Below are 11,647 nucleotides of genomic sequence, written 5' to 3' on the forward strand. Positions count from 1 at the left end.
GGAGTGAATAAAGTTATCCTGACAATATCTAGGATTCTCATTTCAATCCAGTTCCTGGAAAATGTCGTGAATATTACTTTCTGAGTTATTCGCGATAATGTTTACGATACTGTGTGCTATAATTAATTGATTGCAATGGTTTTTGAATATGTTATATTCTTAAGATCTTCCTTATGAAATGGAGTAGAGTACGCTGCCGCGAAATGCTCCGTGATTTTATAACAAACCCTACGGCAACCAATAGCGGCTAAAGTTATAGTGATGAATTCAATTACCGAAGTTTGTAAAACTCTAACTTTTCCTTTAAATAAACTGATTGTTTGTTTAAGGACTTCTTAATCTATTCCAATTTCGCACTCATCAGATACAACTTCGATTATCATAATATCGATCGTCGTACGGTTGAGTTATAAAATTGTGGCCTTTAGCTCTGGAAAATGTGGGGCTACCTGACCAGGGTACTCTGTTTTATAAGGAAGTTGTTCAGAATATTGGTTTTTATAACATATTTATAAACTATCGCAATCAGGGAGGGAGCGACTAAATAAAATGTACTTACAGTACATAGTCAACATTTCGAAAAATAGTGAAGGGTACATGGCACGTTAATTCCAGATATATGCAAGTGTTGTAAGTACGAATATGGCCAGAAGTTATTGAAGGTCGGAAATTAATTCATACGCCCAATGTATTACATGTTACAAAAAATAATTGAAAACTTCTTCAAGAATTCAAGTTTTTCCTCTTGTCACGTTTGATTAAACGGTGAACCATGGTCTTTGCCTTCGCCTTTCCTTACCGAGCGACAGCTGAGTTTGAGGGCAAACGCGGCGGAGATCGATAAACCACAAGGCGAGTATCAGCGACACTCTGTCCCTGGTACAGCTATTGTTGTTATTTTCTTGTTGGTCAATCGACATTTCAGTAATTGACGCTACCACCGGGTAGTTGATTGCGTTACTTCGGATACAATAACACTATGTGTTCGTTGATATCGTTACTTTATTACGGATAAACCTGTGCTGATTGCGTTTGTTACGGTTCCTACTTTTCAAATAAATGAGAACCTTGAACGTGCTACCTCAGCTGTTGAAAGTCACTTTCGATTAAATAATGCGTATTATTTCTCAATGGACTGTGAAGTAATAGACTTTAATTAAACTTTGCGATGAACTCAAATAAATCAAATTACCCCGACAAACATACATACGTACAAGGTTTACACCCTGTATATACGTGTGTGTGTGTGTAACCGCGTCACGGTGATAATTATCGATTACTATCTGCTCAAGTTATTCACTGCTGTTAGTATTTAATTTACTTAGTACAGATTTCTACTTTCATGTGTGAAATCGATTCTACACAGGCCATTGAATGTTTCGTTCAAAGTTAATAGCTCGGTGAAGCCGGTAATACCGGTGAAACGTTTCAATATTGCCTGCCATTTGGAACTAAAGTACATACCGTTTGATCTGTTGATGATGCTTTTTAAAAATAAAAGTATTATAAAAATGAAATGCCAAGTGCGCAAAAAATGCATTCAATGGCGGGAGCGGGCTTGTCCACAAAATGTTTCAAATCGAAGACAGTATACAACTTTGAAATATTGGCGGTAGGTATCGAGTGCATTAGAATAACAATCCTGAGTCGCGAATCCATTATCGTAAAAGTGCGCAGATTGCGCTGGGCCTTAAACGGTAGATAGTCGTCGGACGTTGATATACTGATAGTTTTTCCGAATTGGGTTGCTTTGCCAAAACCATGCCGCGTGATTTACCGTACACCTTGTTGGCTACTCTTACTATTGCTAACGTGCGCGAGCAATCTGCGAAAGAGAACGAGTATCGAACACGAGCGCATTTATCGAAGACAGTATACAACTTTGAAATATTGGCGGTAGGTATCGAGTGCATTAGAATAACAATCCTGAGTCGCGAATCCATTATCGTAAAAGTGCGCAGATTGCGCTGGGCCTTAAACGGTAGATAGTCGTCGGACGTTGATATACTGATAGTTTTTCCGAATTGGGTTGCTTTGCCAAAACCATGCCGCGTGATTTACCGTACACCTTGTTGGCTACTCTTACTATTGCTAACGTGCGCGAGCAATCTGCGGTAGAGAACGAGTATCGAACACGAGCGCATTTAAGTACATTCGATCTCGTATACAAAATAAGACAGAATGGAGAATGCAAATCGAACGGATTTAAGATTTTAATCTTTGTGGATAATAATTTCGGGATTTGTTTGTACGACAGCGACATATACTTGACAAGTATTAATTGATAAAAAAAAATTAATGAAAACTTGAATGTATAAATGTAGACGACATACATATATTAAACGATTGTCGTGTCTAAAAACGATTAAATCAGTGCTCCATAGTACATACATACAACAATGTCTCTTTCAAAAGATAAACGAAGTAAGGGGACACGCATCCTTTTGTGGTAATGATTCGGAACAACGCGAGGATAACATGAACGATATAGCCGGTCGGACTAACAAAGTGTTGTGGACACTAAGTATACATATGTTCACGTGTATTTCCAACCAGGCGGCAAAGGAACCTTAGATTCCACGTTCGAGCTGCAACTCGGTTTTAACAGCATGTCGTGTTTAAACAGCTGTCACGCATTCGACTTTTTCTCGGTCATCCACCGATCAAATAAATGTTCCGGACGTGTCCCCCATATCTAATCGTATTATCGCTGTTTACGCTTTACAAACAAGTTTTTTTGTAACTTTTGAAACCGCGCTTTTCCGCGAATTCGCGAGATCCTGGCTTAGCTTGATTTATGCATATGTATATACGTGTCAGATTTTAAGCGTTACAGATTTTGCGACCATGAAATTGTTTTACATTGATATTTGGAAATTATCAATCGATAAGAATGGAGTTTATTGATGTCAATATAACTCGTCGGTAATTGCCTCGTTTTATATTTACGTTCTGTATAATTTCCAAGGTATTATAGGTACAACACTAGTGGTAACCAAGTGTTGCAAGCCTGTCCTTCACGGCAATTCGGGCCGTCCGTATCGAAAATTGATTTGACAAGTAGGTTCCTAGACCATCTTCCACTGAAAAGGGATAGGCGGGGATTTCATTGCACAATTTGCAGCAGCGTAACTGCAATGTGCCTCTATTTGTGTCAGGATTGCCATTTCTCCGGATTTTGAAACAAATCTTCGAGCTCAGGATTTATTGAAAAAAATCTCCGGGTTGTGGATAAAAAAAAGAGAAAGAATAATTTCCCTCTCGTAATTACGAGTACCCGAACTGTATATGTTGGTCAAACTTCGGGGACACTGCTGAGGATCCTTCTCGTCCCAAGGCTCGAGTGCCTGATATTTTCGAGTACCCGTACACCCTTAAAAGAATTTTTTTATTTTCTGCTGAAATCAAATAAAAAAACTTGGATAGAACGTGCAATCTCTAATAAGAAATACAGTTGGATAGATTTCGCAGATTCGAGTAGATTAGATTAGATTAGATATAAATTTCATTATTATTTTTATTTATTAATATTAAAAACGGATATTTTCCATCTCCGCGTATTTATATTCGAATCTCCAGATTCGGTGTGTAAACAATCCGGGACTTATGTAATAATAAGGTGGAAACCACGGCTTGTATACGCGCTTTTCGCGAGGCAGTAGCGGGCGCTGTTTTCATCTAGGAAAAGCTCACATTTGCAGAATGTTAATCCAAGGAAATTCGCTATTTAGATACCGCGACAGGGGTTGAAGACACGCCAGTCTCATTAGCTCGCTGCTCTTCGTGAATATCATCGAGTAGTCTTTGCAACAAGGCATTCGGAACGTTCATCGCGTAAATAGGTCTGTTGTTGGAAGGATCTTGAAAAGTGAAAAGTTAAATGCTAACCAAAGAGAAACCTGATCCTTTGACTGTGAGTCCTATGAAAATGTCAGTTCATTAACTTGGTTTTACATCAAGGAATAAACGAATTTAATCGTAAGTGCTCCTTGCTTTCTTTTTCAGAATATCGAGACAATTTTAAGAAATTTGTTTTGTCAATTTTTTACCATGCAGATAACTTGTTAGTACATAATATATGACGTAAAGGGAATATCCATCCTAATTTGTAAATTCATCATTTTGAGTACTCGCTGCTTCCTCTTTTTTCGACGCTACTCGGATATATATCATCCACTGACCTCGTTTTCAAACGCAGCAGTAAAATTAGCACGATCCGCATCGTTGCATCCTGAATTTTCTCGGCGCGCTCGCGCGTCTTTAACTCTGTCCATTCATTAAACCTGATAAGTGAAGAGCACGGACACGAATGAAATCACGGCACGATCGATGGAGCGCGTTTCCTCCCATCGCGATTTATTTCAAAGCAAAAGAAACGAGTTTTCTTCTTTTCCAGTTACTGAAGCCTCGCTGCTACGAACGATTAATCGACCGTGGGCGAGGCCAAGTGTAAAAGTGTAAAATCATTTTATTCAAATTAGCTGCGCTCGATCTTATCCGAGTAACCGTGGAAAAATGCGGTGCTCGTTCCACTTGCTTCCGCTAAAATTACCCCATGTATTTTACAAAATACTTAAACTGCAGTACAAGCATTCTAACTAACAGTTCTGGCTTAGTACCTACTTAATCAGATCAGATTAACATTATCTGTTTTTCCTTTATCCGTTAATATTTAATGTAGGAAAGTTTATAAAAATTTGTCAAAAGAACTTTACATGTTAATTGACTAAATAAATAGTTGGTCGACAGATGTAACAAAAGATGCAAAACCACTTGTTTTATCCTTCCGAGGGACAGCCAATCAACGAGATACTGCATCTTTGCCAACCTTGTAATTAATTCGAGCGAAACGTTTCTCCAGCGTTTGTCGTCCAAGACTCGAGAACTTTCGATAATACGGAATATCGTTTGATAACAAGATTCTACGGCAGAACCGTAACTGAAACATCATCGCTTTAGATTAGAATTACAGCGGAACGTTATTAATGCTCAGTTTATGAGAATGGGACAGAGAAAGAAGAAGAAGAAGAAGAAGAAAAAGGTCATATCATAATTCTTATGACTACGTAAGAAAATGTTTGTACTTACCAATAATTAAAATGCTGATTTCCTTCACAATTTTTGTAACACTGATTCTGAGAGCCACACTCGATCGCTTTCGATAAAACAAAACAATACTGACGCGTTTCACATATGGCGACGGATCGTGTAGGAAATACTTGCATAGTCTATCTCTCCCGGAATCTATCCCCCTAAATTAGATTAATACCCTTGCGGTACATTTTACTCAGGCTTTTCTTTCGGCGCTGTTGCTTTCTTTAATTTTCGGGATTTGTCTCGTTCATGTTTGCAAAGCAAAGAGAGTTAAATATGTATATTCTGCTGGAATTACTATTTGCAAGAATGAAGAAGATCAATTACTATTTTCCATGGACCGGTACCTAATGAGTCTAAGACGTCTTTTAAGTGAAAAACTGCGACTAAACGAACATAAATGTGTTTTTATTTTCCAAAGTATAACGCATTCTGTTCCCGACAGTTGATTAGGAATATTTTTTCTTATCCAAAAGGGGCACGCGATAAAAGCATATTATTCACGAACAAGAGCTACCGCGAATGCGAAAATAAACAGTCGTTATTCGCGGGTGCGCACTGCGCTATAAATCTCGACGCTCAATTTCATTCAATATTTACATCGCCGACACGGAACTAAACGAGACCGAGAGATGAAAAAACAAGAGGCGAAAAAATTCATATGCGCGCGAAATATACGAAAGGGGAAGCGAAAACAACGGAGATATGAGCGATAATTAATCGTACCACCGTGCGACGCGGCATGCCTTTCACTTGAAAAAGCAGACGGAACACACATTTTTAGAGAAATCATTTTGCTTTTAAACTATTCGACCCATCGAATTTAAATCATAATTAACTATAATAAAATGTCTCCTGGTATTTTTAGAATGCTACTGTAGCATAATAATTAAGGGAACGAGATATTTATTTTACATGTAAAAACACAGTTGTATCGTTATATTATAATCACAAGTCACAAATTTTACGTATTAGTTATTTAAATATTTCTAGTTTTGAATACATGAATTGGAAACTCATTATCAGAGTTCATGAATATCGTTTGTTCAAGGTTTACGATAATAATCTATCATAATTAGATGCTAATTTTATGATTTTAACTTTAAATTTTTCATTTTACCGAAAGAAATATAAAAATTAAGCATTTTTGCTTATCCCATTTAGATCCATTGGTAGAAAATTTTGTACAAAAGACATCAGTTCTAAAGGAGATATCTAATTAAGATTAGGTGTGTATCCCGAGAAAAAGAATATTCCTGAATTTTTACGGTGAAATTTTAATTGATGCATTAATAATTAGACATATTTAAATTAGTAAAATTAGTAATACAAAATAGACTTTAGTGAAGAAGCTCTTGCCTTGCTAATTCCGTCAATTATTCGTTTGTAACTATATTTCAAAAATAAAGATAGAATTAGGTGTGTTCCTTAAAGGCCGCGCGGCCCACGAATCCCCGTAACGGGCGAGCAACGCTCGTGAACGGTTGCATTAAGATTGTGTGATATTTCAAAAATTACAAAAATCCTTTTAGAAGAACAATTTCATTAATCATTGTCGGAATTGAGAAATTCTAATAATCATAAAACATGGTATTTTCACAAAAATGCTAAAAGTATTTTTTCCACATTTTCAAACGAAGAGCATCGTGAGGCGCACGGCGCGTGTTGCATCGGTCTGGCCGGTTTTAAGCCCTATATTGAGTTTCTTAAAAAACTTGGTATTACACTTGTGTTGCACGGTCATGAAAAATAGCATCTGCAGCGTGACACGTGCAACCAGTTTCTTCAATTGCTTTTAGCAAAACAAGAAAAAAGTTAAGACAAGACTAAAGGAGAATTCGGAACTTTTCGGAACTAAGTGTATTTCTTGAAAATTTAATATGAAAAATTGTATTGGAAGAGTTTGTAAGCTACGAGGAAAATAAAATTAATTAATCATAATAAATATCGATCTAGAAATGGTGCGTGCGTGCGTGCGTGCGTGCGTGCGTGCGTGCGTGCGTGCGTGCGTGACGTTTCTCATGGAAGGCTGCCTACGGTGAATATCAAATATACTCCGCAGAACGTTGCGAGCTTATGACGGTGCTACGTGGAGAAACGAAATTCACTTGACGGCAGCTCGTGCTCGCGTACATACGTCTACTGTGTTTCGTAAATTGCAATAATCTTGGGATTGCTGTACGAGATCAGAGGCTTCGTTTACGGTACAAACTAACAGAAACACGAACGATAATAACTGAACACGTATTACACAATATAATTAGCCTATTTTATTTCATGAGTATTAGTGTCTAAAAATTTTTTATTACAGATAAAATAAAAAAATGCTTTTGGTTTCATTACGAGATACGATTTCAACTCATACAATATCCGCTGTACTGCAGTAACAATTAATACACAACGTAAATTATCTAAACCAATTTAATACCATATTCACAACGCAATCTCCTTAATGAAGCTGAAACCTCTAAGCTCTAGATCAATCGCGGATCGAATTCACGTGTAAGTTTTCCAAGCCATTCGGACACGTAGCCCTACTACTAATTTATTATTATTACGTTCTCATTTATTTCAATAGAATGTAACACTTGTCTAGATAGTAAGCAAATTTTAATTGAAATAAAAATGGGAAAGAATGGAATCTCCTGATAAAACAGGAAAGCACAAGATTTTCGTACTTGGGCTAACGAGATAGTACACAGTTAGGCATACATATAATATTGTGTTAGTAAGTTGGTCTACGGTTGGTATGAGCGCAAAAGACGACGCGCGTAAAGGTCGGTAGGAGGAACAAGACTCGCGCCAATAGCTGGTGGATAAAATACAATATCTGGAGGGGCGAGCCGCGCCATTCAGTTATCGATTTGCAATTTCGCCGACAATTACACGAGGCGCAGAATATGTTCGTATAGATTAGATCAGATTAAATGAATATTTACGAGGGGTTTCCCGCGCCGCGCCGTGACCAGGCCGACACTGCGTGCGTGTAATCTGCCTTGCAAACACCACGATGCCACTCGTACAGTTTTCGACGTGCTACCATACCATCTCTCGTTATTGCACATGTGATCCTCGAAGGAAACGGAAGTTTCTTCCATCTGCGAATACTATTCTGAGAACTGAAATAATGGTTTCCCAATTGTCTTTTGTAGCAGCCTTCAGCAGTAGGGGAGGAAAATACATTCATATTTTCTTTGCCAACAGCGAACAAATAAGATACCAATTAAAAGATCACTGGTTCAACAAATTTTGTCTGCTTCTCTTTTTTCACTTTTTATACTTTACTTTCCTGTTTGATTAATTCGACCACAAGTGAAGACGGAGCAATGGGACAGAGGTTTTTGTTGTAAATTGGAAATACGATGCACGGTTGGGGAAACAAAAGGAACAAAGGGATTGAATTGGAAATGGCATTTAGTCACGACGCGAGGTAACTCTCCAACAACTGAGTTCTAATCTCCCTTTATTCGACGATCGTATCTTCGTTCACTTGTATACGACGTGTGTCCTACTAAAAAGTTGTCTTATTTATTAACAATTCCTGAATAACCTAATCCTGAAATATTAATGTCAAAGGTTGTTCACTTCATCAGATATTCATATATATTCTGAAGAAAAAATACGGTTCTCTGAACAGGTGCTGATGCCGACCTTCCTCACGATTTTCTTCGTTATTTATATATTAAGAAGTTATAGATTAAGGGTGCATTTCTGCACGGGGGAATTCTTTGATGCAAACGTCTTAATTGTAAATCATATAACGAGCGTATTTTCTAAATTTTATGTTACTGTTATGGAACCAGTGGTTGAGGCTAGGCGTTGATAAGGCAGTTATATTATATAGATTCATAGTGGTGACCTATTCGTCATCAATTGTGCATGAAAACAGCAATGTGACAATGGAATTGCCGCAACAAAAGCACAAAGCGATTCGACGCGTGACAGCTGGATTCAACGGCTCCTTTCTCGTCTTTCGAGACACCCTGTGTATACTGCTCAACGTTTTCGATCGTTTTGTTCCGTTGACGATGGTTACTGCATGTTCAGTTGGTGCGTGTGTTGTAATAGATTTCAGTCTCCATTCCGGCTGTTATATATGTAGTGTGCGCATGTACAGTACTACAAAATCTACACACACACACGCAACACACACAACACAATAGCTTTCCTCGACCAGCATCATTATAACGTTTACGGTCGGCGAGATTCTATCGAAGAGCTCTTCGATTGTCACGAGATTTGTTCTGCTTGCCCTCCTCCGACTTCCTTTCATACTGTTACGCAGTATCTGACATAAGGTCGAACATGGACGTCGCAAGAAATCAGGCTTTTTAATTTTATACTCACCTATTTTATTGATCGGCTAACATTAAAGTTTAAGAGACAGATGAAGTACATACATACGCGCTTTGTAATACCTCGGGATTACATATTTCTTGCCTGTGTCAGATTCGCTTGTTATTTCTCGTGGGATGTAGTCGGATAACGAGTCGATAATTAAAGAGACAGAGATAGATCCTAGTAATTCTGCGACAGCCACTAGTAATCTCGTATCTCCTAATACTTATGATATATAATTAGTAGATTTCAATCTCGAAGCAATGATTAATAGCCTCGGGTGCAACTAAAAACTTGTGAAAAATTGTATAACATTACTACTCATACAAAGTGTCTTCTCTGTAACCACAATTTGAATCGTAAAATTCATTCGCAATCAAATGCACAGAATGTATATCCAACAAAACGCTTGCAAATGTGTAATATCACACATCGCGCTCTAGCTATAATATAGCTAAACATTATGATGTAACACCGATAGAAATACTCATTTACCTAAGATTTTAGATCTAGAGACACAAATAGCCGAGTGACAGAACAAGGCACTCGTGCCTCAATTGAAATTTGTTCCCCGCCAGGATGGTCAAGGCTTGGCGAATAGCGGCCACGTCTAGCTGCGTGACCAGCCTCCCTAGTATCTAACGTCAATCCGACGAGCATTGTTTAGAATATATCGCGCGGGGCGAGCGTGCAACGTGCTCTCGTGAACGATCCAGCGTAGAGAACACGGCTGGGTTAAAACGTAGACATAGAAAGTGTGAAACAGAAAAAAAGACCGAAAGCAACAAGGGGTGGACCGGGCTGTACTCCTACCCCTTGCGTGGTGCACCTGTGTACCACGCGGGAACGTGATTTGTTACACGCGCCAAAAGGGGTGATCGATCGAGCTCAGAGTGCTCCGACCGGGACTGTTTTCAAGGATTTCCTCGATTGGTATTCCAACGATTTTTATCCACTCGTGCTAACCGATCTGATCCATTCGACCGCCCGCAAATTAGCATTTTACGAGCCACCCTCGAGTTCGGACCGCGTCGACCCTGCGGGGACAATGGAGGGCCGCGCGTTAAATTCGCTGGAAAGAAAGCCAGGGAATCCATTATCTGGATTGAGGAAAGCCTGATACTGTCGGCTGTTTTATGCAAAACAAGACGTAAAATGCCGAATGCAAATGTCAGGATTCGGTTCCTATTCTGAAAAAGCGACCGACCCGGGACTATACGGGAAAGGGTGGCAACGCGGTTGGCTAACTCTTTCTACTATGTCGAAATTTGTTTTTATTTGTGCTGTTCATGAAATTCAATCATTCGTACATATCTCAACACTTCTGTTCACACAAATTTTTCCTTTGCACACTCATCCTTAAGTACCCTGATTTATTGCTTTTTTTTTTTACAAAATCCTACGTTATTGATTAATTCTTTACTTATAATCCGTTAATCCTTTTATTGATTATTATGTGCGTGAAAACACAAATGATATAAGTCACACTTTTCTCATTTTCAGAAATTTAAAAGTAAAGTTGGGCTAGCTCAGGGCATTTGTTTTCTGCACGATACACTTAACTGTGTTACGATTTATATCATTTGCATTTCCACGTACACAATTAGTAGTGTCATCTCTAATTCCCAAATGAAATTAACGTTTATTAAGCGCACACAATATCTATAATCCTCTATCTCAATTTTTATTGTTTCTCGATTCCATTCTATAAAATTTCCCTATATTCCAGTGGATCGTTTTCCGTGTTTGTTCTCTTTCTCCGCTATCCTCCATTCTTCCTTTCGCTGAACTTAATTTGGTCATTTTAATACGAAAGAGAGTATCCGGCCGAATGCGTGATGTAATTAAATTTCCTTAGCCTGGTTGAATTTCCAATTGGATTTCGGTCATTGGGCGAGTTCAATGAAATTATCGGTTTATTTTGTGTCGGACGGCCGCCTGCGTTTGACGGAATCCATTACCTCGTAAGGATCGGGGCCGGGAATTTGCGCAGCGTGAAACGATGTCACTCTTTGCAAGGAAACTACCCATGCTATTCTCGTTGTTTCCAAACGAGCCAAATGTTTAATAAGCGTCTGACAGGTATTCGTAAAATTGCCATGGGCGCGCGTAAACTGTCATGAAACCGTCACCATTTCACCATTTCTATAGCTCATTGATACAATCAACGAGTTATAAACACAGCAAGTGTTTTGATTAAATTTTGCGTTAATAG

The sequence above is a fragment of the Ceratina calcarata genome, unplaced genomic scaffold (genome assembly GCF_001652005.2).
Source record: "Ceratina calcarata isolate Rehan_Ccalc_2016 unplaced genomic scaffold, ASM165200v1 scaffold297.2, whole genome shotgun sequence".
NCBI classification, from domain to species: Eukaryota; Metazoa; Arthropoda; class Insecta; order Hymenoptera; family Apidae; genus Ceratina; species Ceratina calcarata.